The sequence below is a fragment of the Myodes glareolus genome, chromosome 7 (assembly GCF_982192425.1).
Source record: "Myodes glareolus chromosome 7, mMyoGla1.1, whole genome shotgun sequence".
NCBI lineage: Eukaryota > Metazoa > Chordata > Mammalia > Rodentia > Cricetidae > Myodes > Myodes glareolus.
The window spans coordinates 2,357,574-2,382,986 of NC_142032.1; the positions used below are offsets into that span (position 1 = coordinate 2,357,574).

Genomic DNA, 25,413 nt, shown 5'->3' on the forward strand with positions numbered 1-25,413 from the left:
AGCAGCCGGACATAGGAGGAATGTATTTCTTCAGAATCTGAACAGGCAGCTGCTCTACCGAGGGAAGATCTGGCCTCATACCAAACCCTCCAAAGGCAATAGGGTCCTTTCTCCTCATGGTCCTAGGAGTTCTCACAAGACCTCTAGCGAGATGAGCTTTCCCCAAACCCGGAACCTGGATCGTTTCCATCTTGGCCACCAGAGGGAGCTCCAAGAACAGATCTGGGCCTTGCTTTCTCTAGGTTAACCACGCTACTCCCTGCTGCCAGTCAACCAATTGAAAATGCCCAGCATTTTCCGGTCACTGCTGGCTTGTGGGACGTTTATGGTGGAAGGATGCTGGGAATTCGGAATTACTGGATAGCTGCCTTCCTCTGTTTTTCTTTTATATTAATATTCTGGTGTTCTTTCCTGGGTCACATCATTCTATCTCTCTCAGAAGCTGGGAAAGTTGCTTCCAACCAGAACTAAAGCCAGACTCCTGTCACTTACAATCATGAAAGGATCCAGCCCCTGCACCCACAACCTCTATCTTCCCCAAGCTACAGGTTTGAAAAGTCAGTCTCAGACAGGCTGTGGAATAAAGCAGAAGCCGCTTCCAACTGCTGGGTTCCGCAGCCCTGTTTGACTGCAGACCCCATCTGGGTGAGGACCTGCGTGCTGTTTGGTTTTAACTTGATATAACCTAGAGTCAGCTGGGTTGAGAGTCTTAATGAGGACCCCAGATCAGTTTGGCCTGGGGACGGATCTGTGGGAGTTGTCTTGATTGCTAATTGATGCAGGAAGACCCAGCCCACTGCGGGCAATATCATTTCATAGGCATGGGGTCCTGAGAAGTACAGGAAAAGAGAAAGCTAGCTGAGAGCAGGCAAGCAGCACACAAGGATATGTATACCTGTTTCTCTCTGTTCTTGACCGTGGGTGGGATGTGACCTGCCTCAAGTTCCTGCCTCGACTTCCCGGCAGCAATGGACTGTAACCTGGAACTGTGAGCCAAATCAACCTCGTTTGTCCCCTGTGTTTCTTTCTGTCACAGCAACAGAAAAGATACTAGAATGGATGAGATGGGTATCCAAACGAGCTGCTTCCAGGACGGAGGAGCTGTGTGGTCCCGCAAAGACCATCATCATCATCAGCTCTAGCAAAATCATGACAAATCCCACCCTAGATGACTCACTAGGGTAGCTGGGACGCAACAGTTTCTCATGCTTATTGCCATAAAGAAAGCTAAAACTGTCTTTGTTTTTAGGATTGTTTTACTCCTCTCAGAAAACATTTTGTGTAAATGTGTGTAACAGTTCATGTGTGCGCACACACATATGTGGAGGCCAGAGGTCAAGTGCCTTCCTCAATTGCAGCCCCTCCCAAACTCTCTCTGATATATTGTCTCACTGTGTAGCCCTGACTGGTTCTGAACTCTCTTTGTAGCCCAGACTGAACTTAGAGAGATCCCCTTGTCTCTGCCTCTCTGAGATTAAGGACATGTACCAACAAGCCTGGCCTCATCTTATAGTTGGAGACAGGGCCTCGCACTAAACCTGGAGCTCACCCATTTGGAGAGACGCTGGCCAGCAAACCACAAGGATCTTTTTGTCTTCACGTTCTTGCATTGGAATCACAAGAGTGAACTGCTGTGATTTTGGGATTGTGCAATGCTATGCCTGATTTTTAATTTATTTGATGTTTGGTTGATTGATTTGGTGTATGTGTGTGTGTCGTGGGTTCAAGGAATCTAATTCAAGTCCTCATCCTTGGACAGTAAGCCCTTTCCCATCTCCCCAGATGAAAATACCATCTTTTTGTTGTTGTTGTTGAATAGCTATAAAATCCAGATGTGCCTGTGAGCTCATTGCCCATTGGTTTCCATGCATAACTCAAGGCTTCATCTAATGAGGGAGGCAGAGGAATTTGGACTTGACTTCAGGTTTGGAGGTTCAGCAAAGATCACCTGCTGTGGGTCCCTGGACTTGAAGGCAACCAACAGGCTACAGGGAGAGAGGCTGAACTTATTACCATGGCCAAAGGTATCTTTCTTGCAGGAGACAAGCAATAGTAAAACAAGGTTTGACAGTGAATTCTTGGGGCAGACTGTGGGTTGCAGTCAGAGACAGAGTTCACAACTTCACAGAGCATGTTCCTCTGCCTTCCCTCCTCACACAAGGCTTCCCTGTCCCAGGAAGTGCAGTGAAACAGTTTGGATTAGGTATCATCTCTGTTACACAGATGCCAAAGAGTCTTGCCTGCATCTCAGAGTCCCTGCTCAAGTGGGTACCAGATTCCAAATCCGCAGTACTGACAGTCCCAAGACAAAATCAGCAACTTAATGAGCCAAGGTTACCACCAGATGACTTAATGAGCCGAGGTTACTACCAGACTTCATGAACCGAGGTTACCACCATGCAGATGATGTAGGCCTAGGTACTCCTGACTGAACTTGAGCTCTGGAGAATCTCTGGGTTAGCATCTACAGACAAGGAGCTACCTCTGGTAGGGAAAGCGTTTAGCAATGTCTGGGTCACTTTGAGTGGAAGAGGTTATATTTGTCATTTGGCACACAATCCTCCTTTCCTGACTCCTTACCCTTTCCTTAGATGAGTCTCTCCTTCATGCTCAGTGGTGCTTTGTTCCTGATGACTCTCTCAGAGAGTTGTTAGGAATCTTGTCCTTGGGCACAGGGATTGGTTGAAACATGCATTGGTTACTTCACTGTGGCTGGTACAAAATACATGGTGGAAGCCCTTAAAATAAGGAGGGGTTTCTTTGAGTTCACAGTTCCATGGTGAAGACCACCATGGAGAAGTCCTGGTGCAGAAGCATGACCGGATGCTCACATTGCATCCACCCATGGTTGGGAAGCAGAGAGACAGATGCTGAGTTCTTGTCACTTTCATTCAGTCCAGGACCGAAGCCCACAGAATGGGACCACTTGCATGCAGGGTGAGTCTTCCAAACAGTCCAATCTGGAAACACAGACACAACCAGACTTTTGACTCCAAAGTGATTCTAGACCCTTTTGAGTTGACAAACAAATTAATGATCACAAAACATAACTACACAGCCCAGTCAGAAGCATGAGACTCCTGCTGGGGTCATTCAGGAACAAGTGCTGTATTTCAAGGCTAGCCTAGAGCAGCAATTTTGTCATCATGGGAGAGTTAAAGGACAGAGAATAGATGGATGATGATACCGGCTGTGTCTGGACATCGCTATACTTGAAGTCGAACCATTCTTAGGTGCTCAAAGGTCCTAGGCAGTGTAGCATCCCTCCTCTGTCAACACCTGTTATAAAACCCTTCATCCAATTCTTCTTTTATAAGGTTTATTTATTTGTTATGCATACAGTGGTCTGTCTGCATACATGCTTTCACATCAGAAGAGGGCATCAGGTCTCATTACAGATGCTTGTGAGTCACCCTGTGGTTGCTGGGAATTGAACTCAGGACCTCTAGAAGAGCAGTCTGAAGAACTCTTAACCTCTGAACCATCTTTGCAACACCCACTCCCAACCCCTTCATCCATTTCTTCAGGGTTTGCTCTTTATTTTCACCTCTCTGGAAGCTGGTCCCAGGCTCTGGTTTCTCTCTTGCCCAGACAAGTTGGTCCCTGCACAAGTAACAAAAGCTATGTTTGCTACTTTTTTCCTTGCTGCAACAAAGTGTCTGACAGAAGACACCAAGCTTGAAGAAAGATAGCCACACACCCCCACACCCCCACCCACCCCCACCCTCGCTTGACAGGACGATTCATCCTGGTAGAGAAGGCAGGGTGGCAGGAGTGTGAAACAGCTGGCCACATTGTATCCGCAGTCACCAGACCCAGAGACTAACCAACGCTCAGCTCCCTTTCTCATTTTAATTTAGTCCAGGATCTCATTCCATGGGACGGTGCTGCCCACATTTAGACTCGGTCCCATCTCAGTTAAACCTCCTCAGAAATACCCTCACAGACACACCCTGAGCTGTTATGACTCTTGGGCGACTCCATAGCTTATCAAATTGACAGTGAAGAACCACAAAGACCATCAGAAAGCAGCCAGGTCTCTTCCTGATGTCCAGGTCTGTCTCTCTGTGTTTGTGTAAGGATATGCATGTGTTTTCACAGTGTCTTTGAGGGGATTCTTCTGGGCACTCATTCCTCCAAACATCCACATCCTAACATTTTCTCAGACACCTACCCATTCATTCTTCAACAAAATACAGAGAAAAATGGCTGTATGGAGGAGGTGTGACCTTTTATCCCAGAGCCTTGGCAGTTAGAAAAGTCTGATGTTTTTGGGAAACCATCTTTGTTGAGTCTGTGTCTGAAGTCTCTGCATTTACCTGTGACCTTTATTGTCTCTGTTTCCCAAGGCCTCACATGCGTCAGCGCCATCCAAAAGTGCAAAACCAAATGTATTTCAGGAAAAGACTTTTTCCTATCCTCAGGTTCCTAGAAAATTGCTCCTGGAAAGCTCCGAGCATTGGCCGCGAGCTGTTTGTTTTTAAATAGCTCCATGAGTGGGTTTGCATTGTGTCTCTCATTCCACTGGAGCCAAAGGTGGCGTTTCTTTTGTTTATAGTATTAGTGTTATATTGTTGGTGATCTCATTGTTCTTGTTTGTGACATGTTTACCTCAGTAGGACGGTTATTGTAGATGGCGAGTCGGGGGCCAATCTACCCTCCGAACCTGCAGAACTAAAGAAAAAGACTCCAATCTGTCCGGCAGGGTGCATATTACTGCTCTCTTGGATTGTTAAATTCTAATTATAGGCTGTTGGTCCCTGTTAGAGGCATTTACAAGCCTAAATGCTGTTCTGCAGAGTCTTTTGCCAATAGGTGTGTTTTCGCTGTTGTTGTTTTATAAAACACAATGTTTGCGCATTTGGAGGAGCGGAGCAGGTGAGTGTTCTCCAAGCTGTCGGATGGGAAATAGGAGAAACGTGACTCAGAACCGGGAGAGGGCAGAGAAAAAAAGTCTACCTCGGTTTAGTATTTATTTAGGAGAAATTTATGGAACCCTTTTCTAGATCTTAGGTCAGTTGATGCCTTCTTTGGGACACTCGCTCTGACTAGCCACTGAAGGGCTTGGGGATGGTGGCATCCAGTAGCATTCCCTGTGGGTGTTCCAGTTAGTCACTGTATGGAGCTCTAGACATCACTGTCTATGAACACCAGGGAAGTCTGCAGAGGGGTCAGGTTGGATCCACCAATGCCTCGCTCGATGCTTAGTACATGGCAGGCACTTAGTGTATTGTGTCATGTGTGTGGCACTTGACACAGGTTATTTATGACAGAGAAGAAAAACAGAAGGCCTCGTTAGTAAGAACTGTCAGGTGTAGACATCAGGAAAGTGTGTAGGGTGTGCCAAGTAGAGTTCAGGAAACACAGTGGACCTTATCAGGAAGGATGAGCAAAATAAATGGACTATATGGTAGGACAAACCAGAGCTCAGTGTACAGGGAGAGAAAGAGACAATGTGTGAGGTGCGAGTGTCCGCATCAGGCTGACAGTACTGTTGTTGTCCCCTGAATTGGCCACCAAATACATCCTCCACCAAAGGCAGGCAGGAGCCTCTGCGTGTCCAGTCCTGATGCAGGTGCTCTTACCAAAGCTGGGGAACAGGATCCTAAAGCAAAGTGGGTGCCATTGTCACAGGAACCATCTGTTACCAACTCCCTTCGCCCTCCCTCAGCTATAGGCCTTGCAGTAACCACGTCAAAGTTAGTGTGAAGATACAGAAGAAACTGGAGATGGTGGAGGATTGGGCTGGTTACCTGTCCTGATGCTGTGATCCTGTGTCCTGTGTCCTGATCCTGACAAACATAGATTACGTAAGGGTTTAATTTGGCCCGCAGTTTGAGGGTCCAGTCCGTCATGTAGGAAGACATGGTGGCAGGAGTTGGAGGTCACACTGCATCCACAGTCAGGAAGCAGCAGGTGGTGAGTGCTGATGTTCACCTTGCTTTCTCCTTATTATTCAATCTGTAACCCCAGTCCAAGGAAAGGCACTTATGTTTAAGGTGAACCTTCTCATGTCCATTAACCTAATATAGATAATCCCTTACAGGCACGGCCAGGGATTTGCTTCCTCCACAACTCTAAATCCATCAAGATGATAAAGACTACCCATCACAAAGCTAGAGACCATGATGTAGATGGGAGCAGGAAGGAGAGCAAGAGAGGGAAGGAGGGAGGGGGAGAGGGAGGGAGGGAGTGCAAAAGAGGGAGGAAGAGCAGGAAAGGGAAGGAGGAAGGGGAAAGGGAGAGGGGGAGGGCAAAAGAGGGAGGGAGAGCAGGAAAGGGAAGGAGGGAGGGGAAGAAGGAGAGAGGGAGGGCAAGAGAGGGAAGGAGAGTAGGAGAGGGAGGGAAGGAGGGGAGAGAGGGAAGAAGAGAGGGAAGAATTGAGAACAAGAGTGGAGGGGGAAGGAGAGAAAGGGAGGGAGGGAGGGAGGGAGGGAGGGGGAGAGGGAGGGAGGGAGAATGGCATATTGTATAACCCAAAACTTAAAGACCATCTCTTTCCTCTTGTATCTTATTGTGTTTCAAATTTATTCAGTGCACTGTGCAATCCAAGCATATAGTGATCTAAACTTGATCTTAACCTTTCTATTTTATTGCATCCAGAACAGCTTGCCTGGTGATGCATTCAGAGATTAATTTCATTTACAACACATTGAAACGATGTATTGTGAATTCTCTGAAAGAACTGCTGGTTAGGGTGGAGTTAAGGTTAAACTAGTTTCTAAATCTAGCTTCCAGTAGAAATAAGTCATTCAGCAATTATCCACTGTGTCATGGGCTAAGGATACACTGATGGGAAACCATGACCTTTGCCCTCACAAAGCTTACAGTGGCAGAAAGGCAGTGGGGGGAAGAAATGCCCCAGAAAATGTAAAGTTTGAATAATGGCAAATCCTGTGAAGAAGGCCCAAGGATCTCTGAGTGTGTGACTCGGGAATGTGAGCCATTCAAAGAGGGTAGGAGAAAAACTAAACGAGAAGTCATAGGTGTTGCAGGCAGAAGAGGGTTGAGCTGTGCAAAGACCATGCATATGAGGATGCCAATCACCATGAGCACTGGTTCCTATGCTGGGTCTCACGCTGGATGCAGGAATACAGACCTGACCCATGACAGGCACAGGAAAACAGAGCCAGAAGGGTCACTGGAGAAACCTGGGGTCCTAACTCAGTGTCTTTGTTTCACTCTGGTTAGCTTAGGCTTCCACCATACCTAAGGCGTCATGATCTCTGGATAAAAAGCTGACCACACAGGGCTAGAACTATATCTCAGTGGTAGATGGTGGCCAAGGAGACATGAGGCCCTAGGTTTGCCCCCCCCCACCGCCTCCATCCCTGCAAAAGTAGGGCAAAAAATTTCCCTGGCTCCTGCAACTAATTCAAAAGCTTTGGCGCTCTGTCCAACTCAAACCCAGTTTTCAAGTCTTCACTATTAACACTATTAACACCTCACTGAATTCCAGCCATGGGAGAAACCATCAAGATACCTATCTCTTCACTGGTCTATCTATGCTAAACTCTGCAGGGGTTACTTCTCATCTTCATAGCAACCACATGAAGGAACCTTAGTCCTCAGAGAGGCCGATGAATACTGTGCCTAAGTCGTCCAGCTAAGTGGGAGGGTTCAAGTCGACAGCTATAAAGTCCTATATAAACCAAGACACACAACTGCGGATGAAGGTTTGGAGGACGGGGTTGGTGTCCATGATGCTCAGACAGGCCTGGCTTGGTGCTGAGGTTGTGTGGTTGGTGTTTAAACTGTCTCTGGGAAGGACATGAACAAGTATCCACACATCCCACATAGGGAACCCAAGACAGACTAAAGTAGGGATTCCACCAAAGTCCAAATTAGTGAACCCGTGAGTTTTATTGGGGTTTGCACTGGCTGGTTTTGTGTGTCAACTTGACACAGGCTAGAGTCATCAAAGAAAGGAGTCTCAGTTGGGGAAACGCCTCCATGAAATCCAGTTGTAAGTCATTTTCTCAATTAGTGATCAATGGAGGAGGACCCAGACCATGGTGGGTGGTGCCATTTCTGGGTTGCTGGTCCTGGGTTCTCTAAGAAGGTGGGCTGAACCAGCCAGGGGAAGCAGGCCAGTAAGCAGCACTCCTCTGTGACCTCTGCATCAGCTCCTGCCTCTGAGATCCTGCCCTTTTTGAGTTCCTGTCCTGACTTCCCTCAGTGATGGACAGCAATGCTGAAGTGTAATAAACCCTTTCCTCCCCAGCTTGTTCTTTGGTCATGGTGTTTCATCGCATCTATAGAAACCCTAACTGAGACAAAGTTACTCACAGGACTGTGGGTGAGGGTTTGCTTTGTAGTCGCAGAAACGGCTCAAAGAGAGTTATTGTCGCATAAGCCCACCCCAGCATGCGCGGCAGCTCATGGGAACTGGAAACCTGAAGGTAGCTTGACAGGTTAGTCTTTCCTGGCAGGCGGACTGGTCTCTTTTCTGGGCAGTTTAGCTGGTCTGAGCCTCTTGTAGGCAACTTCTCTTGTCTGAAACATCTCTCAGCAATCCTTGCTGCTTATGTAAGCGTGGCAGGGAGGGACAAGTGCATCTGGCCAGTTTCAGGGACTTCCTGAGGCTTCTGAGTCGTTTGTTCCGGGTGTATGGATCTAGTCAGGAAACTGCTACACAGTAGGCGGGACTAAGGTTTCAGTGTTGGGGGTATCCTTTAGGAACAGATTGGCTGTGATTTTGCTATTTTGTAATCTTGCTTTGTCTTTTTGCTTACAGTTGAAACTCTCCAGAAAGTGCTTTCTGAAACAAGTGCCAGGCTAGGCCCTAGGATCAATTCTTTCTTCTCCACCTCTCAGAGAAGTTCATATTCACAGTGGATGATTTTGGGGTCAGCTTTGAGAATGTGAAACTTGAGACATGTAACCGGATTAGCAGGCCCTGAGTATGCTCTCCCCAGCTGGGCCACTGCATCAAATCCCAAGGCCATGTGTTCTCCGAACAGCCCTGCCAGTCATTGCCCCTGACTTACCAGCTCTGTAGCTGAACAAACCTCCGTTCTCCCTGTAAAAATGAAAAAGAAGAAGGGCATGGTGACAGCCTAGTGGAGGTGCAGGGAAAGGTAGCCCTGCTCTGGTGAGTGAGGCTGGGCTAGACCCAGCAGGCAGGCAAGGCAGGTGTCCTCACCGTTTCCGTTTGTAGACACCCTCAATAGGGTTTTTCTCTTGGTTTTGGTTTACAGTAACCGCCCTCCTCAAAGGGATTTTCAGAGCGTAAATGCTGGTGTGCGTGTAGCCTGGGCATTAGAGAGCGCTGTGACAGAGCTTGCAGCACAGTTGCCTCTCATTTCATAAGTCAGGCCTGAGAAGTGTAGACGGACCAGCGGGTGGGGTGACACAGTCCCTTTAACAATCCAGATAGATGTAAAACATTTCTTCTTCCTTTCTGACTTGTGGCGTGCGTGCGTGCGTGCGTGCATGTGTATTTGTACAGGTGCACGCATGTTGTTTCTCTCAGACTGGCATTTGTCTCTCCGACGGAAGCCCCACACAGAGGAGGTCTCTAATCCGGGATACCCAGGCTCCTGGCAAGGGTTTGAGTACCAGGTGTGAGTGCTGCATCCTGCCACCAGGGGGCGCCGAGTCCCTTGCGGGTGCTGCTGACAAACTAGACTGTGTTGGTCCAAGGAAAAGCATGGGATCAGTTAGGGACAACTGATGCCCTTCTTAGATTCTAAGTCTGTCTGGAGTGTGGATAGTGCCTGAAGAGAGGGCTGTAGGGGGCAAAGCCCGGCTCCTGCGTTCTCAAATGCCTGCTGAGGAACCCAGGGATAACTGCAGGGAGTCAACTGCTAGGGAACCTAGGCCTACTCCGGTTTTGTGCTGGAAGGGTCCAGGAAGGGCTCTGAGGTGTCCCTCCTCAGGTCCCCTCTCCATCTCTGTGGAGATATTCAGTGGACTTCCTCCTCCATAGGCTCCTGGAGCAGACTCTGCAGAGGAGGAAGTGGAGATTCCTTACATGTGTTACTCTGGTTAGTCAGAGTGATCTAAGTGCATCTCAGAGACCAGGGGAGTCTCAACACGAGTACTTCAAGACACCCCTGAGTTCTTGGGTTCTGCAGCTGGTGATTTCCAGGGCATGTTTCACCATGAACTGCAGTTTCGAGGAAGTAGAGCGAGTAGGAAGTGGACAATGAAATGTTTTAAAATGTTATGCAACTTGGTGTCTCAGAGCTTTGGCCTCTGAGAAAGGGTTGGTTTGAGGCCATGCTCCACCATGTACTAGCCTGGTGCTTGTTTTCTAACATGACACTTGAAAAACTCTATTCTGGAAAGATGGTAAAGAGGTTGAGAGCCTGTAGAGGACCCAAGTTTTCCCAGAGCTTGCATCAGGGGACTCACAGTTGCCTACAACCTCAGCTGTAGGGATCTGGTGCCCTCTTCTTGGCTTCCTGGGCACATGTACTCACTGACACGCGTGCGCACACATGCACGCACACACACATCCACACATGGTTTAAAAACATGTGTTTTTTTATATCTTTAAAAAAGAAATAAAAAACCACCCTGGAGAGTTGGCTCAGTGGTTAAGAGCATTTGTTTTTGCTAAGGACCCAGGTTCAATTCACAGCACCTACATGGCAGCTCACCACTTCCTCAGGCACTGGGCATGTGTGTGGTACACAGACATACATGCAGACAAAACACTCACACACACAAAGTAAAATAAATATAAATAAACAAATGCTAAAAACTCTACTTCTGTGCGGACAATTTTATATGAAGTCAGACTGTCAGTGGTAACCCTTGGCTACATGCATGGTTAACCCTTCAGTAAGTGATAGTTGTTGGGCAGGGCACTGCCGTACCCAGGCAGCCCTCCACACACCTACCCTACTGGAAGAGTCCCGAGAGATGGCCAACCAAAGAAGAAAGGAGACTTTTCCCCTTGAGGAAGTTGTATCAATTAATCTTTTAAAAAAATATTTATTCATTATGTATACACTGTTCTGTCTGTGTGTATGCCTGCACAGACCCCATTACAGATGACTGTGAGCCACCATGTGGTTGCTGGGAATTGAACTCAGGACCTTTGGAAGAGCAGGCAATGCTCTTAACCTCTGAGCCATCTCTCCAGCCCCCATATCAATTAATCTTCATCGCGACCATAGGAAACCACAGAAGAAATCAGGAAGGTGAAGTTACTCACCCCAAACCAACCTGGCTCTCTGGTTCTCAGCACCCTCTTCTCCCTCTGACCCAGACTCAAAGCTTAGAACAAACAAACTACCCGGGAGGGCTGAACTTGTCCTGAGACTAGATAAACAAAACCCTTCCAGCTGGTACCTCCAGGAAGCTGGTAGTGATCCTACTATGTGGTAAGTAATGGCCAGGGCAGGGAACAGAGTCTCTATAGCAGCTCCTGGGTAGACATCTGAGCTCCAGTCAAGTTTGTCCCCATCCCTCAGGCCCCTTCGGTCGGGGTCACCAGGAACCTGTGCTGTATCCGCTCCTGGATGTTAGACAACTCCTGACTTGCTAGCTTTCTTCTCTAGAAAGTCCACTAGCCAATGAAAAATGCCAGGGAGCTGTTGTTCATTGAAGAATAAGCAAAGAATGAACGGCTCCTGCTCCAAAGAAGTCCCTTGATTCTCCAAGCCTGTGGTCACAGTCTGCCTGCAGCCCCACAACTCCTGTCCACTCACATAGCCTGAGCAGAGGTTAATGTCACCCTTGGTAAGTCCAGTCACCCAGATCGGATTGGATACATCTTGCCTTGGACTGAAGCACCTTGCAAACCGCCCTCCTGGATGAGCCACACTGGGCAGAGTGGTCAAGCCCTGGTTGTCGGCAGATAGATCCTTGGAGGGCCTGTAGCAGAGACCAACATGCCCCTCTGAAAATCATCCTGCAGGATTCACAGGAGGAAGAATCCCTCCTCCCTCCATATAAGCATCTTTATCTTTTCCTCCCTTCCTCACCTCAACCCCCACCTTTGTCACCCAAGTCCCCAGCACCAAGGCCTTACTCTGTCCCTGTCTGCACCTACCCCATTCCACCATCTAGTTTCTTATTACAAGGTAGCCTTGAGGACCACATGGGCATCAGCTGTTAGCAGCCCAAGTCCTGAGTCACCTTTGGGGAGGACAGGAGTGAAGCTCTGAGCGAGAGTTGGAGACCTTCTCCAGGCATTTGAAATGGCTTAGCTGGCAGAGCTGTGGTCTGGAACGAGAAGAAAGGACTGAGTTCACCCAGTGGGCAGGAAAGGGGCCCTGAGGCTGGGCGGGGGTAGGGGGCAGTTTTGGCGCTGGATGCCAGGGGGCACTGCTGCGCAGCAAATGTGGCGTGGCGGCCCAGGCCATCACCATCACCAAACCACTCTCTCAAAGAGTCTGCAGAGGTCTTCCCAGGGTGCTCCTGACCCCAGCAGCCCCTTCATCCCTGGCACACAGGTTTCGAAAGTGCGAAAGGGGCCTCTCTTTGCTCGCAGCACTCCGAGAGCAGTGCATCCTGGCTGCCTTTGGTGGATAAGAGCAGCACCACTAACTTGACCCTTAAAGAAAAGCAAACGGGTGACAGGGTACTCCCTCCTTTTTGTTTTTGTTTTTGTTTTGTAGGCCTAACAAGAACTGGTAGGGTGACTTCAAGGATGGCGGTTGAGAGGGACTTTCTCTTTTTGAGCTCCTTAAAATGCAGAGGGCGCCTTTCAGAGTAAAAGCGAGATAGGCTGCCTGTTGTCCGTGATGTACGAGCTCCGTGGGAGGAATCTTCTCGTGGAAGACTCAGGCCCACCAATCAGTTCCCAAAAGCACCGATGGAACTAGGGGATGGCCCTTGCCCTGGAATGAGTGTTTGGGAAAATGTCTTTCTTTTTACCCCAAGAGTCTGAGTGCAGAATGAAATCTTCAGAAGCAGTGGGCAGAGCGCGGCCCGGTGCAGGGTTTTCCTCCCAAGGGGCTGTGACCTCCACTCCCAGACCCGCCATCCTGACTCTCCCTCCAGGAAAGAGAACAGAAAGCCTGGGAAATATAAACCGGACATGATTCTTTTGAAACTTTTTATTCTGGGATGTTTGTCTTTGTTTTTCTACCTCCACCTCCACTTTGCAATAAATAAAATCAAAGGGTAGCTGCCTGTCCGTGCGTGAATGCTGGCAACTGTTCTTTGAAGAATCCACATTTTAAAATTGCTTTCCGTGAGCGCAGAGGAAGAACCTACAAACCACCGTGATGTAATTTGAAACCATCAATAGCCCCTCTTAAGGTTGTCTTTATTGTGGGGAGCCAAGGTAATGATTTTGTCGCTGTCTAATTTCGTCCCGATGTACAGAGTAGCTCTTACAGCCTTTCAAAGGTAAGTGAAAGGCGTCAATCTGGGGTCCTTTTTGTGGCCGATTAACAGTTTAAACTGGTTTCCTAACCCTCTCACAACTATTGGGCTGATAAACAGAGTTTCTGCGGGGACATTCGTAACTCTGTAAATAGATCATTTTTTTTTTAAATCGGCCAATTGTGACCTTCACTGACAAAAATAAAAAGTGGGGCCGGAAGAGTTGAGTATGTGTGTTTCTCACGTCCAAGAACAGGTTGGTACAAATGACCACTCAAGAGCTGTTTGCTTCCTGGTTCTTGTTGTCACTCTATTGTTGCCATAATCTTAGGAGAAAGCATACTTTCTCCTAAGCTGACGACACCGAGCTGAACACCAACGTGCTTGTGGGCAGTGGTGGACAGTGCCTTGTGTGGGCAGTGCCCTCTCTTTCGTCCTTGGCAGAGTGTGCGGTTGCTGCCTCCTTTGACATAAACGGACCAGGCAGAGGCATTGACTTTTATCGTAGAAAGCGTCGAGCTTTATCGCAAGAGTTCTGCAGAAGCCACATTTCATTTAGCTACTCCTGGACCGCTGAGGTAAAAAATCAGGCAAAGTAGACACTAACCCAGAAAACCCCTTTCCTCCTCGGTGTCGCTGAGAAACTGAGAAACCATCAATACTAAAAAATAAAATAAAGTAAAGTAAAAGGGAGTACGAAAGAGCCAAATCTCAAAATAATCTATTTGTGTTTTAAAAAGGCGCGGGGTGGGGGATGTAGGCCTAGACCATTTTCTCTTTTGCTCTGCCGAGTTCCTCAGAGGCAGAAGAACTTACAACTCAGGGCTCACCAAGGGCTACGTCTGGGTGAAACTCGGCCTCTTTCTCCGAAGGGAGGGGCAAAGCGAAGAAGAAATTGTAAGTAGCAGTCACTGTGTTAAGAGGCCCAGACTGGCACCCACCCTCGCAAGGTGCTGGGGAGGCAACCCCTGCCCCCAAGGCCTAAGAGCCCCAGGGACCCTTCTCTGGCGCCAAGGTCAGAAATGCTTGTGTGGTGTCTTTTTGCTCCACCTCAGGGGTTCGGGGATTTTCGAGTCCCTGTATTGGGAGAGAAAGGCGTGAAGGCACATCTAGACTTGAGCCCCGAGGCTGGGTCAGTTGCGGAGGTAAGGTCCCTGAGCCAACAGAACACAGGTTGTGACAGGGATTTCGTCTGCGCACTGGCCACCAGCTCCTCTCCTACCTCCAGGAGAACGTCGCCCAAGCTCCAACAAAGATCCTGGCGGCCCTCACCGGTGTGCGTCTGGCTCTGCCGCTGCCCATTACAGAGCCCATAGCGGTACCTGGTCCCGCAGCCCCCAGCCTGGCCCTGGGATCACCCTCTGTCTTCTGCAAACGCTACAGGCAGGAGGAACGCGCCCACCCTGCCCAGCCTGGATGATCCCCGGACTGCGACCTCCGCTGCTCGGTCCCCTCGGGTGTAAATCCCTGGCTGAATCCCTGCGGCTCCTACCTCCCCAGACTGGGAACGGAGGAGATGTCCGAGTTTCAAGCCCACCCAAGGGGCCCAGCTCCTCTCTAGGCCCCGCGATTCGGGGTCTTTCCAGGCGTAGCCCACTTGCTTTCTTCCTCTCCCTGTTTTTCCGAGCGGCTTGATTCTTAGTTGTGTTATTCTCTTTTCCTCCCTACAACCTCCCTCTCACACTCCCTTCTTATTTTGGGATCCCCCACTCTACGCTCTCATTAGTTTAAGCCCGAGAAGACCTCCAAACAGTCTTTATAAAGGCAATAAACCAAATGCAAGCACCCCTCAGACCGTGTGTGCCCGCATCTCCAGTGGCTTCTAAAAGGCAAATTGACCCAGGAAGATTTGGACCCGCTTGCTGGGAGGGGCCAGAGAGCTTTCACACACTAGCAAGTCAGGAGATAGCGGGCTGGTCACACCTGGGGACAGTCCTGTAGAGATGCTCCCAGCCCATTTCACAGATGCAAGACCTGAATCTGGGAGGTAACCCCACAACCATCAGAAACTCCCCTTTGCTTGTGTGGGAGATCTCAGCCTTTAGAACACAATCCCCACCTCTTGTTTCCCCTGCTTATTTGGTTTCTTGATATGTTTCTGGGCTGGTTTAAACATCAGGAAGATGAAAGGAACAAAGATAACCCCGTGTCTTTCAGTACCGTGAAATAGCAGCCTGGAATTACAGTCACCGAATCATCGAAAATGAAACTGTGGACATTTGTAACCCTAGCTATGTAATTGGACACATTTTTATATATATATAAAAGATACTGCACAGGCGAAAGAGATTTGGCAATTGCTTCCGCGGTTTTTTAATATTTTCTTCAAATTGTAGAGAGAACTTTCCCTGAATACAACAGACTGAATGTTTCAGCTCTGAAAGTTCAGTATAGCCTTAGTCACCGCAGGCTACAGTTATCATAAATTGCCTTTAAAGTGTGTATTAAAGTGATTGAAATTTTGTTTCTTTATTTTTTAAAGAAAAATAGTCTCTGAAGTTGTGTACTTTCCAAATAGACTTTGTTGCAACTTGGACATAGCTCCCCTGAACTTTTCCTTGGAGAAATTTCGCATTAAACGTAATGTTTCTGAATGTTTTAAAAGTTGGAACCACAGACATCACCTCCCCCCCCCCACACACACACACCGGATTCTTCGAACCGCGATTCTCCCTGTGTGCCCAGATCTTACTCTAGCTTAGGCAGACGGTGTTGGGGGGGGGGGTGCATTCCTGAAGAACTCTACCACACACAACGCAGGCTCAACCTTCCCTTTCTTACTGGGTGGCTGGCATTGGGGAGCTGAAGCCCCAGTCCAAGAAGTAAAAATTCCTAGCCAGGATCATGGAGGTGGAACACAAAATCCAAAACTGTCTATTATCTGAGTCTGAGGAAAGTGCACATCGGGATCAGAACTATCCGAAGCCCTTTCACATTTATTGGTATGGGTCTCTTCCATGGGCCAGCCCCTGGGCACCTGAGGGCTTTCTGGGGACAACAGCCTCGGCATTCGGAATTCTGTGTAAGGAATTACTTCCTTTAAGTTCTTCCCAGTTCAATTGTTTTTAGTAAAAATTTGAATCAGTGCTGTAATCCAATTTATTTTATTTTCTTCCCCTTGTTTAGCTTTTCCAATTAAGGTTTCTCTTCCTAAGTAATTACTATTCTTTCTGCCTTAACTTTATCTACCAGCTTGTTCTTCATTTAGCTTTTCTCTCCCCATATATTCTGTCAACCGCTGAAGATTTCTATGGCAGCAATGTTCATTACTGGTCAATCTCCAAAGCACCTGTTCACCTACTGGAGCAGCTTTCAGCCAAAAGGGGGGGGGGGGGGAAATGACATTCGACATACGGGCATTAAAAGCAAAAAAAAAAAAAAAAAAAGGAAAAGAAAAGTAATTTTGTCTGACAATTGGGGATTTGCCTGTTTTTCAAGTGAATGTTTTTACATTAGAATTTTCAAATTAATTATTGTAATCAAAATGTAAGCTGTCTCCAGCAAGGGTCCAGGCCAGGCTGCGGCCCCTACTGGGGGCTCATGAAGCTTCTAAGCCCTCCAAGGGTTGTATGGCTAGCCTCAGGGTCAGCCTCCTTGCATCCTTCTTTGCAGACAAACTTACCTTAAAGGAGATGGCACAGTGAGCTTTATAGTGAGGGGAGCTCCACAGAGCACACATTAGTGTTCCCACGTCCCATTGCAGCCGCCAAGGAGACAGACTCTGAAATGCAAGGGGAATGGCGATCACCAGAGAAACAAATGCTAGCCCAGAGGCTGCTAAGCCCAAGTAGAAATGTTGCTGATGTTTAAAACCTCTTCCTATTGGCTTTGTGCGATGAAGACTTGTTTCCCAAGAGGGGAAACAAAACAAAACAAACTTGCAGAATGTCTCCTTAACTGCAAAGCTAACTCGGACCTGAACTTCCGGATGCTCTGGCACTTTCAATGGATGGTTAAAGAAGATGTCAGGCCCTGCTTTTGGTCTGTGTGGTAGCTTATACTGGATCGGCTCCAAGAGCTGCAGAGGACTGAATGATGACTTTGGCCCTGAATTTTTATTTCATTTTATTTTTTTTTAAACAAAGGGGTACTGTGATTTCTTCACAGTTTTGGACTTAAAATCAGTTCTCACTTTTGATCTGATCTCAGTTTTGTTCTAAGGTATATACCGGGGAAAAGAGGCAAAAATAGAAAGGCACCAGCTTGTTCGTGTGCAGGACTTGCTGGTTTCGTTCTCCAGGAATCTAAAAAAACAAACAAACAAACAAAAAACATGTCTTTCTGTTGTACAATTTCAGGACTTTGCTGATTAAAAAAGAAGCAGCAGCAGCTGCTAGTCTGATTGATGCTATAAAATGGGTGGTTGTGGCAGAGGGAGTTCTGGCTAAGACCAAAGCCAGAGGCTGTGATTGTGTTTTAGTGGAAAGCTGGTGAGGCCAGCGGTTCAAAAGCAGCTCGCTGAGCTTGTAGCCTGTGCGCTATGCCCTTCTGGTTCCAGGACACCCCAGCTCAGAGCGCCTCCCAAAGCAAGACATCTACAACAGAACGGAAGGTGTTAGGAGAGGCAGAGCCCCGGAACCACAGCTTTGCTTGGAAAAAGAAGCGTTCAAGCCCTTGTTTGTTTTTCCCTCAGCATTTCCCTATCAGCAGGAGACCATTACCCGGGACGACGTTCTATTCCTTTGTCATTATCTCCCACAGAACTAAAACAATGCTTTGTTTGGCCTCCCAGGCAGGGGGATTTGTTCTGCCTCTGCTTAAGCAGAGTTACTGGCTGAGTTTCTGACCCCTGTCACTTGGGCCTCCAACAGGGATACCTGGTGACATTTTTTTTTTAAATCTGCTATCTGTGTTTTGTTATTTTATTCTCTGAGAAATAGCCCAGAAACTCAATTTCCCATCAAGAGGAATCTCACCATGGCTGGGGAGAGGGTCTGATCAAGCAGCAGGAGCCTTTCATTTAAATCAACCGGATAGGATTTATTTATAGTTGTCTTATTTTTTTATTTTGTTTGGTGTTATTGAATAGCAAACCTAAAAGTTTTTGTAATGCTGTGTTGCTGAATATCAGACCCTTAAAAGGTTAGAAACCTTAAAGTCTCAGAACATTCCATTAGATCATAATCTTTCTGTTTATGTGAAGTAGATAAATAGATACATGGATAGATAATATATACATACATAGATAACAGGCAGACAGATATGTTTTTGAAAATGCATATGTGAATTGGATAGGAACATGGATGAACAAGTAATAAGTTAGGTTGATAGATGATAGATTTTGGGAGAGGCCAAAACACATTGTAGAGTAGATAGATTAGATTACATTAATAAATAATAGGTTATCTATATACTGGTTAGAGTAGATCAACAGGTAGAAAGATGATATTAAATGATAAATTAAGTAGATGATAAATAGATAATAGAATAACTAATCAGATTAATACACACATCATATATTAGATTGACAGATGATAGAGTAGATAACTAGATTAATAGATGATAGATTAGACAATAGATAGACAATAAAGTAGATAGATTAGATTTACAGGTGGTAGATTAGATAAATAGTAGATTAGACTAATAGATATCTATATGATAGATTAGATGAATGGATATCTAGATAGGTAGATTGTTGGAGGGAAACACTTGTGTAGACAGAGGGAGAGATTAATCTAACTTAATTTAATTGGATTATATTAATAAATACAAGATAGGTAAGTAGATGATAGACTAGATAGCTGGATTAGAATAAGAGATTGTAGATAGATGATAGATAGATAGATGATAGATAGATAGATAGATAGATGGTAGAGATAGATGATAGATGGATAGATAGATAGATAGATAGATAGATAGATAGATAGATGATAGAGATAGATGATAGATGGATAGATAGATAGATAGATAGATAGATAGATAGATAGATAGACAGACAGAGAGAAATTACTAACATTTTGTAAGGTGTTGATAAACACAAGGGTTTCTAAAAACGCTGCAGGAGGCCCATCACTCCAGCACTAAGAGCTGCTCCCTCCTTTACACTGTGCTAGCAACTGAGAGCTGTTTTTGTCCTCCAGTTAAAAAGTCAGTAGGACACTTCTGTCTGCCCTTGAACCTGAGGCGACCTTGCCACTTCTGCCAGTAGCTGCCATCAGTTTATTACTCCTGTTTAGCCACGAGTAACTCGAGAAGTCCAAATGTAACAGCTGCATATAATAAAAGTGTAATTGGCTACCTGAGGCGATTAAGCCCTATGCTAATTGGGCCAAGGTCTGTGCTGATTGGCCCTGGCTCAGCACTACCCCTAGAAGACTAGCAGAGAATAGTTTGCAGCTGAAGTCCCACAGGGAAGCCAGAGAGTCAGTAGTGGGGATGAGACCGCTAAAGGCTGAGGATCTGGGGCTCAGTAAGTGGACAGATCTGGGCCTGGAACCTGATTCGGTGTGAAGCTGAGCACCCGACCAGCACCTCTAAGTTTCCAGTTCCTCATTCTAAGAATATAAAAGAAAAGTGATGATCCATTTTTTTTCTCAGAAAGTCTGAATGTTACAGCACATTGACAGCGTTCCCCACTCAGTGCTGTGATTTAGGGTTTGACTTGTGCACACATGATCAGAACACTCAAGGAAGACAGCGGCTTTTCAGTGACCCCCAGTCCTTGTCCACTCCCTGCAAAGTCCACCCTGTGCATGTGGGTTACACACTCACCATTCTGCAAAGGGGAGTTCATTTCGTTGATACATGCTGCCTTGAGAATACACATTGCAGGTCACAGTGGCTCCAGCCAGCAAGATGTTTTGCCGAAAGTCCAGATATCTGCTCAAGTCTTTCAGAAGAAGAAACACCCTGAAGTGTTCACGTGCTCCAGGCAAGTCATAGAGACCAAAGAGGCCCCATTACTTTATTTTTCTCTAAAGATCAAGCCAGACAAACTCCCTGCATAGATGGGGGATGGGTTCAAGAAGTCCCACCCTTAACTAAGGATCTATTGGCCATTGGTGGATGCTGGGGGAGGGATAGCTAGTTATTTCCAGAGATTTGAACCCTGAGAGGCTCCTCACCAGAGCATATATGGGCGGCACTAACGGTACTTGGTGGGTGGCAGGGAACAAAACAAACTATAATGGGAAATCGGAAGGGAAAAGTTGGGGCAGGAATAGGAGAGGGGTTGAAGAGAGAATGGGGGATGTCCTAAACTCCAAACAAAGAAAAAGTAATAGATACAACTTTAAAAAGAAGCAGGTTTTGGGGTTTGTTTTGTTTTGTTTTGTTTTAAGCTGTTAAACATGGGACTGGGGAAACCGTGTGAGGTAATCAGCTGGTGACTCACTAGCTTACCACTGAGTTTATTGCTGTTGTGTTTTGTTGGTTGTTTGTTTTGGGTTTTGTTGTAGTTAATTAATCCTCTTTCCCTAAAGCTCCCCTTTCTATACCTACACATCCCGCAGCAGCAGGTGGTACTTAAAGAGCCATGCTTCAATGACAGTGCATACGTGACTGGGATGTACTCTCATTCCACGTGGCTAGATCTTTATTATCCTTGAAGATAAACCCAAGATCATGCCAACCCTCATGGCAGCTTAAATCTACTCTGATAACCTCCCTTGTTCTGCCTTTTCAGACATCAGAGGTCTGGCTTTTTCTGGTGTGCCTGTCATGTTTCTTTAGGGTTTGATCCACGGGTCATCAGGGCTACTCTACGAGGCATCATTTGTTCTAGACTGCTTAGAACCATTCCTCTGCCCTTCATTCCTGGTGTCTGGGACTGCAGAAGCCTCCCCATCCCACGGCTGCTATCCCCATCTGTGTCTTGGACTGATGCCCAAGCCCCGTGACCTCACCACACTCATCATACCTTCAGGATGAGACATGGATTCTCCAAAACTATTGCTGCTCTAGCTAGGGAGCAAAACCACGCGTGGTGGCTCGCATAGTGACAGAAAGCAGGCGTACCAGGCGATAGGAAGGGTAAGAGTCCTGGCGTAGTCCACGCTGACCTCAGTGGCTCACTATAGAGCTGAAGTTCATCATCAAAGTCAGTCCCTGCCCACGGGACTGCGGTGACAACCAAAGTTTCGTCAGCTCAAACTCAAGCAAACCGTACCTAAAAAAATTATAAGAGTCATTGTCAATAGGTCGGGGAGGTGGCTTGGTCAGTAAAATGCTTTCATGAGGACCTGAGTGGACCCTCACCACCCACACAAAGAAGCTGGGCACTGTGGCAGTCTTACTGTGTTGGTGCTTGTGGGGAGAGGAGACAGAGGATCCCTGAGTTTCGGTGGCCAGCTAGTCTTACCTAATCAATGAGTTCCAGGTTCAGCAAGAGACACTGTCTTAAAAAAAAAAAATAAGGTGGGGAGAGACATTAAGGAAAACACCCAGCATCAATCTCTGACCTCCACATGTACACCACACACACACACCTGTTTGTGCATGTATGCACACTCACATGAACATACACACAAGTAGGAGGTCTTCTTAAATCACAAGATGCAAGAAAATTGCAGAACGATGATTTAACTTAGAATTACCCTCTCTAGGAGCAGAGAGGTCATTCAGTTGTTAAGAGCACATACCGCTCTTCAAGAGGACTGGAGTTCCAGTCCTGGAACCCCTATCAGGCATCTCACAACTGCCTGTAACTCCAGCTCTAGAGAGATCTGACTCCTCTGGTCTCTGCAGGTCCTGCACATGCGCTCACATGCACACACTTACACACAAACCCAGGCACGTGCATGTACTTTAAAATAACTTTAAAAAATTGTAAAGAAGAGAAGAAAGAACTCTCCAACTATGACCAGTGGTAGGTTCTGCAGCATGGTGGTGTGGATACAAGGTAGGTGGATGCAAAACAGCAGGTGCAGAGTGGGTCTGGCTTTCCGGGATGTTGACATGTTCCATACATGATGCTTCATAGTGATCGTACATTTGCTCATGTCTCACTTGATGTACATTGGTTTATTATTCATTAAATATTATGAAATATATATATATACATATATATATATGGCTTTAGTTTGGAGTTTTACTTAAATTGTTTCATAGATAAAATTGAGGTCAATAAAAGAAAAAGAAATTCTTAGAATCAAAATAGCTCTTAGGAACTAATCTCATGTTTTCTCCTTGTTATGTCCTCCCCATCCCTGTGATGATTTGAATGAGAATGGCCCCCAATAACTTATATTTGCATACTTGGTCACCAATTGCTGGAACTGTTTGGGAAGGATCGGGAGGCATGGCCTTGCTAGAGGAGGTTTGTCAGTGAGGGCGGGCTTTAAGGTTTCAAAAGACTCCTACCATTCCTGGTGTCTCTCCCTCCACCTCATGGTTGTATCTCCAGATCTCGGCTCTCAGCTATGCCCCAGCACCATGCCTATCTGCCTGTTGCCATGATCCCCACCATTATGGTCATGGACTCTAATCCTCTGAAGCAATAACCCCCAAATAAACTCTTCATCTTATAAGTCACCTTGGTCATGGTATCTTGTCACAGAAACAGAGCAATAATTATCTCAATTTTCTGTGTCTCCAGGCATCCTCGATTCCCTCTCCTTCCGTCCTTCACTCTTCAACAGCAGACTCTGCCAGCAATGCCTTTCAAGTGTGTCTCAAATCTGCCCATTTCTCCCTGTGCTGTTTGATACACTCCTGCCTTTCCTTACCAACTCCTGACCTTCGATAGAAGGGTGAGGTAAAGACGTACAGTGTGGTGGGCTGGGTTTCCTGGTTGGGTCTCCCCTGAGGGCGTATCTATTTATGAGACAAGTGTAAGAAAGTTTTACCTCTCTCACAGATATTTCACAGGGCACAGACAGGAAGGTACTCTACAGCATGAAGTGTTCTTCACACATGCATGTGTGCTCAGGAGGCGAGTGAACACACTCCTTCCTACAGTTACTGTTATACATGGCAGACACATGCCTTCCTTCAGGGGCCCCCATCACCGTGTTGGCTGTGAATCTCTTCTGGCAAGCCTCACTCTCTGTGGTATGATGGTTCACACACTCTTGCCTGACGCCCCACCCCCGACTGGGTGGAAACCTCTTGAGAGTGGGAATTGAGGCTTATTTTTCTCCTGGACCATTGCAGAGCCTGGGTTTCTGGGCAGAGGATGTGCTCCATTGTCCCAGGATGAAGGTAGGTGTCACCTATGCTCACCATTTAATGGTCCTAGAGTTTCCAGATGAGTCCCATGTCTTCAAAGAACCCACACCTCATATGCCAGCCTGTCCTTTATTCTGAAGTCCATCCCCACCAGCAGGCTAGACCACAAAGCTCAGCCCCTGGGGATGTCTGGACCCACTGATGAGCCAAGGCAGACTAGAAGTGTCCTGGATGGGACCACCATGCCTCAGAGGCTTCTCTTATGATCCAGAAGCTTCTGTGACACATGAAAACAGGTTCCTGCATATCAGCCAGCAGGCAGAGACTCAGTAGATATTTGTGAGGTTAATGAACACCTCCCTGCTGAGGTTCCTATTTTCCCTCTTAAATTCCTGTAAATCATCCATTATTTGGCTAAAGGAAGTGTGTGTGTGTGTGTGTGTGTGTGTGTGTGTGTGTGTGTGTATACCCATGTGGGTGCCACACAGGTACGTGTCATAGAATATTATTTTAACTATGTAAATATGTGTTACATTTGTTTGTGCTGCAGAATATTACTGTGTAAATGTGTGCTACTTTGTTTGGCTGCATGTGTTTAATTAATTGTAAAGATAGATTGCATTTGTTTCACCTGACCTGTCTAAGGCACCTGATTGGTCTAATAAAGAGTTGAATGGTCAATAGCAAGGCAGAAAAAAGGATGGGCAGGGATGGCAGTCAGAGAGAATAAATAAGAGGATAAATGTAGGTGAGAGAGAGAGAGAGAGAGAGAAAGAGAGAGAGAGAGAGAGAGAGAGAGAGAGAGAGAGAGAGAAATGAGAGGAGGAGAGAATGAGGGATGCAACCTGGCCAAGAAGCCGGGAAGACGCCAGACAGACAGAGAAGCAGTGAAAATAAGGTATACAGAAGCAAGAAAGGTAGTTAGTCCCGAGGCAGAAGGTAAATAAAGAGAAACAGGTTGATTTAAGTTAGAAAATGCTACCCAGAAAGAAGCCTAAGCTGAGGCCAGGCATTTGTAACAAAGAATATCAAGTCTCTGTCATGATTTGGAAGCTTGTTAGGTGGCCCCAAACCAAAAGCCCGGTACAGGTATGAAGGCCAGAGGATAGCCTGTGGGTTCCTCCCACCATATGGGTCCACAAGATCAAACTCAGGTCAAGCTCACACTGAGCCTTCTCACTCACCCAAAGGAAGACTTTAAAAGCTGTAAACAGGTTTCCAACCCTCAGCTGACTATCCATTGCATTTAGAATAAATGAAAACTCCCTCCCACAGCCCACAGATCTCTCTATGAGCTGTTGCCCAAAGAGGGCATTATCATCTATGATATCATGTGTGTTCTCTATGAGCTGCTGCCCAAAGAGGGCATTATCATCTATGATGTCATGTGTTCCTTCTCTGCTGTCATCCTCTCCCACTAGACTACAAAAGTCCACTCTGCCATTTTCACTACTAGGAGATGTTCCAATAGTGCTTGCCACTATTGGAACATAAATGAATAAGTAGATATTATTCATTGTTCATAAATGAATAAGTAGAAAAAAACCCACACCATCCCAAGATGGCTTGAATGGTGTCTACATTCATGTGTTGACACTTTAACCTCAATGTCAGGGGCAGAGGTTAAGAAAGGTTAAATGGGGTTAGAAGGTTGGGACTCTAGTCCTGTTGAACTGGCATCTTTATATAAGGAGAGGAAGTAGAGACTGGAGATGTGGCTCAGTTGGTAGGATGTTTGTCTAGGATCCACAAAGCTCTGGGCTCCATTCTCAGCATGGCATAAACCAGGTGTGGTGCACACCTGTAATCCAGCGCCCAGGTGTGGTGCACATCTGTAGCTCAACACTTGAGAAGTCAAGGGTGAAAGATCAGAAATTCAAGGTCACCTTTGAACATAAAGAATGTACAAGGCCAGTCTAGTTTGAGACTCTGTCTTTTTTTTTTTTTAAAAAAAGGCAATAAAAGAAAAACAGAAAAAAATTAAAATAAAATACAGGAAGAAAGTCTCTTGCTTTCTTC

General features: G+C 46.6%; 1 long non-coding RNA gene across 2 annotated transcripts; it reads right to left on the reverse strand.

The window, feature by feature from the left end:
* Positions 1-17,362: 17,362 nt before the first annotated feature.
* LOC125393720 (uncharacterized) lies at positions 17,363-24,691 on the reverse strand. 2 transcript variants are annotated; one of them, XR_007229913.3, is made up of 5 exons: positions 24,579-24,691; positions 21,587-21,623; positions 21,244-21,394; positions 19,999-20,116; positions 17,363-17,531 (listed from the first exon to the last, which is right to left on the reverse strand). It is a non-coding gene; the product is annotated as an uncharacterized LOC125393720 (long non-coding RNA). The 2 variants fall into 2 exon arrangements; XR_007229914.3 differs by having other exon boundaries at positions 21,587-21,619; positions 24,579-24,678.
* Between the last annotated feature and the right edge of the window lie 722 nt (positions 24,692-25,413).